We start from the raw sequence: 9,403 nt of genomic DNA, 5'->3' as shown, positions 1-9,403 counted from the left end.
ACCTTTCTCTCTCGCTACCTTTAGCATTTTTTATTTTATATTTTAAATTGCTCAATTTGCCTAGGGGTTGGTCTTTTCATATGATACCTTGTGGACATTCTCTGAATCTTCTGTGCTTGAATAGTCATGTCTCTGGTGAGATGGGAAAGGTTTTTGGATGACCTCATAAAATGTTTTTTCCAAAGTGTTCTCCATTTCTCATTCTGCTTCAGAGATATCAATTAGGTGCATGTTCTGCTTCTTGATATCATTGAAAATCTCTTGGAAACTTTGCTCTTTCTTTCTGATTTTTTCCCTATGCTTTTCATAGATTTGGTTAATTCCATATTTTGGTCCTTAAGCTCTGAGATTCTTTCTTCTGCTTGGAAAATTCTGATTTCCATTCTTATTAGTTTGCTGTTTTTTTATGGACAAAGTTTTAGCTTAAAATCTCTGTTGCAATTTTATTTAGTTTTGCTTCTAATTTGTCTTTATTATTGTTCCTTCTTTCCATCCACTACCTGATCTCCATAGATGTGTTCTGAGGGCAGTCATTCTTGGAGATTTTTACTGTTTAAGTTTCAAGGTCTTTTTTTAAGGTGCTGTATGTTTCTTACTCTGGGGGTTGCCAGTGCTCTTCTATTGCTTTTTCCACATTTGTGACAGATCTCTTTTCTTTCTCTTTAATTCCAGTACTCAGTGAGAGAAAAGGAAGCTTTCACTTCTGTTGTTTGCTCAGCCCAGTATCCTTCCCTGAGCAGGGCCTCCAAATTTGATCAAATTTGAAACAGGGTTAGAGGTGGTGATCTGTGATGTCTCTTTGAAATTCTGAGTGTTAACTAAAGTAGAAGAGGTAGCTATGTTTCAGAAATTACCTGGAGTTCACAATGTTCACTGACTAGGGTATGGGCCCTCTGAGAAACACTCCCCACCATCACACAATATGTCATGCAGTGAGTATGTAAGTGTATCACCTGAGTACAAGATAAAGTGAAAGAAAATAGCAGAGAAAAGGAGAAGGAAAAACTAAAAGAAGAGATAAAAAATGAAAAGCAAACACATGTGAGCACACACATGCACACACACACAACACATACAAATTCCCAAGCACCGCACTTTGTCTTGTGGCAAGTTCTGTAATTTCAAGTTGTTTTCTCTTTTCCCTTGTGTATAGGGCTAGATTATCTGTCTCCTGTTGCCTGCAATTGCTGGCTGACACAAGTGCAAGTGGCACTGACATGCTCCTATCTTGCAAAGTGCCCAACTTGCAGTGGAGGGATCCTCTCTGGCCATGTGGAACATCATCTCCCCAAATGTGGTAGGAGTGCCTCCTACAATCAGTCATGTGTTCTGTGGAAGAGGTGCCAGATTGTCTTTTCCCTAAGTGCTGGCACAAGCACATCAGTTAGGCTTACCCCACAGGAGAACCCTTTCAGCACAGGAGCCATTCTTGGCTCCACTGAAGCTCAGTCTCTTCAGCTGTGCTTTGAACAGTCTTCCTCCCATGTGAATATGACATTTAATTCACTGCTGGGAGGAGGAAGTGGATCAGTTCAGCATTCACCACTGCCCTTCTGCAGATAAATCTTTCTCTTCTGATCACACCTGTTATTCTGAAGCTGAGCCAGGGTGGGGGAAGGGGCATCTGGAACTCTACACCCACCATGTCCCTCCAGATATTGTGCACTCAGGGTTACCTACTCTGGATTCACAATGACCAACCCCAGAGAGATGTGGAGTTTACCTCCTAGTCTCCAGGTGCTGGTCTGTTCCTCAATGGTGGGCACCTCAGAGCACTTCTCTACCCAGGATTCAGGATGGTGGCAAATGCCTGTATAGTCTCCTCCAGTTGGTCTTACCCTCTGGTTCCCTCACTGCCCTCTCGCCATGGCCTCTTCTGCCAGTGCATCTTTCTCTGTCCCTGGAACTCCCCTTTCTTGTCATACCATGCACTCCTCAATTTCTTAGAAGTTCATGGTTCTAGTTGCACGTGGGCTGGGGAAATGACAGCTTCCTCCCCATCAGATACTATAGTCTCTGGATCCAAGTCACATTAGTGGGGCCATGTGGTCCAGGCAGGTAGTAAAGGTAATATTAGTGGGACTAGGTGCCACATGGTGGCTAACCACTGTGGCTTCCTCTTGAGAAGGGCTTTATTAGTTTCAGAAAGTGTTACTTGCTGCTTTGTCATGGGAAGCACTAGGATCACTAGCAGCAGCAGCAGTGACCACTTCACCAGAAGAACCTGGGCCACTTGTCCCTGAGTCTCCTCTCAGTCAAACATTTGCACACCCATTTACACACTCACACACATGCACATTTATTCTTGCACAGACTCACTCACACAGAGACTTATAAAATCCCACCAGCTCTACTCCCTTCTTCCCAAAACCTCTCACCATTTTTCTCTTGATCTTTTCTATGATAATTTTTTATTTTATGCCCTACAGTTGTGACTTTGTCTTAGTGATCTGAATTTTTTTTTACTGAAATAGTATTTGGATGATCTTGTATTTACAGTTTCTTTAGGTGTGACAATAAGCTGTTTACTTGTGATCATTTCATCTTCTTGATGCATGTGTACAATACTATGAATTTTTATCTTAACACTACTTTCATGGTATCCCAGAGGTTCTGATAAGATGTGTCTTTGTTTTCTTTTGTTTCCAGAAATTTTTTAAAAATTTCTGTTTTGATTTTTGTGTTGACCCACAATTCATTCAGCAGTATGTTGTTTAATGTTCATGACTTTGTGTGTTTTAGGGAGATCTTGTTGGTGGCAGTATTTATTTTTATTACACTGTACTCTGAGAAGATGCATGGTATTAGTTCAACCTTTGTGATTTGTTCACATTTGATTTATGTCTGAGAATGTGATTGATCTTGGAGTATTTTCCATGTGCTGATAAGTAGAGTGTATACTCTGCAATTGTTTGGTGAAGTTTTCTGTAGATGCCTATTAAATCTCTTTGTTCAAATGTTGAGTTTAGATTTTGGATCTTCTCATATTTTTAGTTTTCATTTTTTTGCCTTAATTATCTATCTAAATGTGTTAGTGTGGTATTTAGTTCTCCAATTATGATTGTGTGAGAGTCAATGCCCTCTCTTAGTTTACTTAGTAGTTGTTTTATTAAAAAAATACCCTGCTTAGTCTGTGTTGGGTGCACATATATTTAATATTGATATTTTTTTTTGATGAATTTAGATTTTTATTATGTAGTGTCCTTTTATATTCTTTTTAACTTTTGATGGTTTGAAGTCTGCTTTGTCTAATGTCAGAATAGTTACCCTTCCTTTTTCTGCATTCCATTTTCCAGACGGGTGACTTTCCAACCTTTAACTTTGAGTCTGTCAACATCCTTTGCGTGGAATGAGTTTCATGGACACATCATAATGTTGAATTATGATTCTTTATCCAGTTTTCCACTCTATGCCTCTTCACTGGCACATTAAGTCCATTTAAATTCAAATTAATTATTGAAATGTGAGTGCTTATCTATCATAGGGCTATAAGGGTATATATATATATATGTGTGTATTTTCATTTTTGTGAATGCTCTCTATGCTCTATTAACTCTGTGCTTGTCTGTACTTTTGTGATGGATATAATTGCTATTTTATTTCTGTGTTCAGTTCCTTCCTAAGCATCTCCTGAAGTGGTGGAATAGTGATCTAGAGGTGGCATAGTCACTTAGAGATTGGATGCTTGGAAAATATGTTAATTTCCCATCAATGATGTGGCTTAGTTTGGAAGGGTAGGAAATTCATGCCTAGAAAAGCTTGCCTTTGAGAAAATTAAAAATGGAACTCCAATCCCTTCTAGCCCATAGTATTTCTAAAGATAAGTCTAGAGCAGTTCTGATGGGTATTTATCAGTAGATTGTCTGACATTTCTCACTCTCTGTTGACCTTTACAATTTTTTCCTTTCATGCTCAATTATTGGAAATGGGTTACTATGTGTCTTAGGTTCTTAGGGATGGCTTCTCATGTGTTACCTTGTGGGGGGGTCTCTGAATCTTTTCCACTTGAATGGTCACCTCTCTAGCAAGATGTGAAAACTTTTCTTGGATGATCTCATGGAATGCTTGTTCTATGATGTTCTCAGTTTCCCTTTCTGCTTCAGAGATACCAATAGGGCATAGATTTGGCTTCTTGGTGTATTCCCAGATCTTTCAGAGGTTTTGCTCATTTTTTGTCGTCTTTTTGTATTGTTTTTCACAGACTGAGCTAGTTCCATGTTTTGACCTTTAAGCTCTGAGATTCTTTCTTTTACTTGATTGATCCTGATCCCTATGCTAATTATTGTGATTTTAAATTTCAGGATGTATACGCCCATAAGGGAAATTGCTGGGTTGTATGGAAGAACCACTCAGAGGAACTTAAATCACTCTACAAAAAAGATACCTGCACACACATGTTTACTGTTGCACTATCTACAACCTCAAAATATGAAACCAACTGTGCTGCCCATTGAAACTGGAATGGATAAAATAAAGTTATATACACACACACACACACACAATATGGAATATTGTACAGTCATAATAAATAACAAAATTATGATTTTCACAGTAACTTGGATTCATCACAAATAAAGAAGAATCAATAGAAGATTACAGGTACCCCTCAGGCCCCAGGAAAGAGAGCACTTAAGAATATAGACCTTGGAACTCAAGCAATGAAGAGCCCTTAGAATGATGGCTCTAAAACGACAAAACCACATATCAAGGTACTGATGTAGAAGATGAATAAAAATGAAGAGAGGAAAGAAGAATGAAAGAATTAATAACAGATGATGACAGTAAAGAATATAATAAATGAAACAAATAACAAATTGATGAGCATGAACAGGAGAATTGACAAAGCAGAAAAAAAAAATCTCAGAGCTTGAAGACCGAAATATTGAACTAACCCAAATTGCTAAAAACATAGAAAGGAAGCTTAGAAAGTTGGAAAAAAAACCTCCAAGAAGTGTGTGAATATATTAAGAGACCAAACTTATGCTTGATTGACATTCCTTTGGCAGAATGGGAGACCGAGAACACCTTGGAACAAGCATTCTATGAGTATATTCAAGAAAACTTTCCTCATTTCATCAAAGACATGACTATCCAAACACAAGAGAACAGAGAAGCCCTGCAAGGCAAAAATGAGAAGATGAATGCCCAGACCTGTAGTAATTCACTTATGCAAAGTAGGTATAAAAGAAAAAATCCTAAAGGTAGCAAAAAAGAACTGTCAGACTACCTACCAGGGAAGATCATTTAGAATAACAGCAGACATATCTACATATATACTACAAGCTAGAAAAGATTAGACTCCAATCTTCAAAGTTCTCAAGGATAAATAATTTCAACAAATAATTTCCTACCCAGCTAAGCTAAGCTTCAGCAGTGATAGAGAGCTAAAATACTTCCCAGATATCCAGTCTGTAAGTGATTATGCTGCTTCCAAACCAGTTCCACTGGAGATGCTTTAGAAGATATTAAGGACAGAAGAAAGAAAGAAAAATAATAATGACCATACACTTCCCATGATAATAGAAAAACAGAATTAACAGAGAATACATCACAACTGCAAACATGAAAGCACACATATACATGAACCCCAAAGTTAAAAGCAAACAAACAAAAACTTTGTAAGAGATGCTTGAGAAGGAGGATTTCTCACATTTCAATAGTCAGTCTAAACATGAATGGATTAAATGCACTATTGAAAAGACATAGAATGGCAAACTGGATAAAAGTAGCACAACTCAAAAATATGTGGCCTCCAGGAAACACATCTCACTACAAAGGATATTCACAAACTCAAAGTTAAATTATGGAAAACAAACTTTCAGGTGAACAGAAAACAAAAGAAGACAAGGATTATAATTTTAATATCAGAAAAAAAACCCTTTAAACTATCAATTATAAAAGCTTCAATTTATCAACAAGAAATATGGATTTATAAAGCAATTACTAAGTTAACTAAAAAAGAATATTGACTATGACACTGTTAGAACTGTGAACTTAAACACCACACTAACAAGCCTAGAGAGATCACTGAGGCAAAAAATCAATAAGGAAATCTGGAACCTTAACTTGACTGTTGACCAAATGGACTTAATAGATACCTACATAGCACTCCACCCAACAATCACAGAATATACATTTTACTAACCACCACATGGAGCATACTCCAAGATCAAACACATCTTCAGTCATAAACCAAGCATAAACAAATTCCATAAGATCAAAATACTACTATGTCCATTCTCAGACTACAAATGCTGTCATCAACAAAATCTACCCAAAGCACAGAAAGACATGGACACTAAACAGCACAATGCTAAAGAACTCTTGGGTCAACACAGAACTCAAAACAGAAATTAAAATATTTTTGGAAACAAATGAAAACAAACCTTACCAAAGCCTCTGGTATGCCATGAAATCAGAACTAAGAGAATTTATATTCCTATAAACATACATCAAGAAAATGCAAAGATCATGAGTCAACAGCCTAACAAATCACCTAAGGAAGCTGGAAAGGCAAGAATGCCAAAATCTTAACTTTAACAGAAGAAACCAGTTCACCAAAGCAAAAGTACAAATACAGGACATATGAGACAAAAATACCATAGAAAAAAATCAATGAAACAAAAAAATCCCACTCTTTGAAAGGATAAACAAGATTGATGGGCCTCTAGGCAGACTGTCAAAGTAAAAGAGACAAAAAACCCAAATAAACAAAATCAGAAACTCAAAAGACCAAGTCACAACTGACCCCGAAGATATACAAAGATTATCAGAAATTACTATACACATTTGCATGGAAACAAATTCAAAAAATCTAAATGAAATGGAGGACTCATGGACATCACACAATCTCCCAAGGTAGAAACAAGGAAAAAATGAAACCCTAAATAAATCAATAACAACCCAGGAAATTGATTCTGTCATTAAAAAAATAAATAAAAAATCAAAAAAACTTTCTACAAAATAAACCCCTGGACCAGATGGCTTTCCAGTGAAATTCTGCAAAACATACATGGAGGAGCTAATATCAATCATATTGAAAGTATTCCAAGCCGGGCTTGGTGGCTCAGCCTGTAATCCCGCGCCTTTGGGAGGCTGAGGTGAGTGGATTGCCTGAGCCCGCGGGTTCGAGACCCGCCTGGGCAGCGAGACCTCATCTCTACAATAAATAAAAAAATCAGCCAGGCGTGGTAGCGCATGCCTGTAATTCTGGCTACTTGGAAGGCTGACGTGGAAGGATCGCCGGAACCCAGCAGGCGAGGCTGCGGTGGCCGGAAGCGGCCACTGCACTCCAGTCTGGGCAACAGAGTGAGACTCCAACTCCAAAAAAAAAAAAAAAGAAAATATTCCAGACAATTGAAAAAGATGGAACACTCCTCAAATCATTTTATGATGCTCACCTAACACTGATACCCGAACCAGGCAAAGAACCTACAAAGAAAGAGAACTATAGGCCAATATCCCTGATGAACAAACATGCAAAAATTTTCAACATGTTTCTAGCAAATTGTATCCAACAAGACATCTCAAAAATTATCCATCATGAACAAGTAGGCTTCATCACCAGGATCCAGGGCTGGCTTAACAGCCTCAAGGTCATAAATATACTAAAATGCATCAACATATGTAAAAACAAGAAACACATGACTATATTACTAGATGCATAAAAGGCTTTCAACAAAATCCAGCAACCTTTCTTGATAAAAACCTTGAACACCTATGAATAGAGGTAACATAGCTCAAAATGGTAAACACCATCTATGATAAAATCACAGCCAACATGTAACTAAATGGACAGAAATTGGAAGCATTTACCCTGAAAACTGAAACAAGACAAGACTGCTCACTCTCACCCCTCCTGTTTGACAAAGTATTGGAAGTCCTAGCAAGAACAATCAGACAAGAGAAGGAAATCAGGGGTATCCAAATAGGAAAAGAGGAAGTTAAGTTATTTCTTTGTGTGGGTGATATGATCCTATAACTGGAAAACCCAAGGGAATTTGTCAATAACTTCCTAGCATTGATAAAGGACTTTGGCAATGTCCTAGTGTATAAAATCAGCATGAGAAACATTGTCCTATTCGTTTTTTTTTTTTTTTGACTGTAACATTCTTATACACCAACAGAAAATAAGCAGAGAATCAAATAAAAAGCATAATCTCATTCATAATAGCCACAAAGAAAATGAAATACATATGTATAAGAAATGTGGAAACAAAAATGACCACAAATAACCCTAATAATCCCCAACAAAAGAAACAAAGGTGAAGGTATCTCATTACTGGATTTTGAACTTTATTTTAAGGTTACAGTAATCAAAACAGCCTGATATTGGTACAAGAACAAGCATATAGACCAATGAAACAGAATAGAGATTACAAAAGCAATATCTCAATTTCTCAACCAACTCATCTTCCACAAAGCCTCCATGAACAACCACAGGGGAGAGGAGAACCTATTCAGTAAATGGTGCTTGTAAAAATGACTGACTACATGTACAGAAAAATAAAACAAGACCCCTATCTGTCACCATACACAAAAATCAACTCTAAAGGGATCAAGACCTAAATGTAAAGTCTCAGACCACAATAATCTTAGAAAATGCAGGAGACACCCTACAAATATTGGAATAGGCAACCAATTCCTGATCAGACTCCCAAAAGCCCATACCATAAGAGATAAGATAGATAAATAGGATCTCATTAAACTGAAAATCTTCTGCAAAGCAAGAGAAAACATCCAGAGAGTGGGGAGATAGCCCACAGAATGGGAAAAAGTATTTACCTACTATATATCTGACAATGGCCTAGCATCCAGGCTCTAGAAGGAACTCTAATGTGCTGACAGGAAAACAAAAAGCAAAAAATAGCCCCATTAAAAAGTGGGCAAAATATGTGAGTAGACACTTCTCCAAAGAAGATATACTAGTGCCAACACACACAAGAAAAAAATACTCAACCTCACTAATCATCAGAGTAATGCAAATCAAAACTACATTGAGATACCACCTAACACCAGTAAGAATGGCCATCCTTAATAAAACAAAAACAGTAGATGCTGATGAGGATGTGGAGAAAAGGAAACACTTCTACACTGTTGGTGAGCATGCAAATTCACTCAACTTCTATGGAAAACAGTGTGGCAACTTCTAAAAGATCTACACATTGACTTTCCACACAACTCAGCAAATCCCCTTCTGGGAATATGCCTGGAGGAACATAAATTATTCTACAAAAGAGATACCTGTGCATACATATTTATGAAACTATTCACAAAAGCAAAAACATGGAACCAATCATGTTGCCCACAGAAACTGGACTGGATTTAAAAATAGGGTACATATACATAATGGAATATTATGCAACCACAAAGAAGAACAAAAATTATAGACTTCATAGTAATG

The sequence above is a fragment of the Carlito syrichta genome, unplaced genomic scaffold, assembly GCF_000164805.1.
Source record: "Carlito syrichta isolate Samal-C Ts95f unplaced genomic scaffold, Tarsius_syrichta-2.0.1 Scaffold306863, whole genome shotgun sequence".
NCBI classification, from domain to species: Eukaryota; Metazoa; Chordata; class Mammalia; order Primates; family Tarsiidae; genus Carlito; species Carlito syrichta.
Note: the sequence above shows the minus strand (reverse complement) of the source record.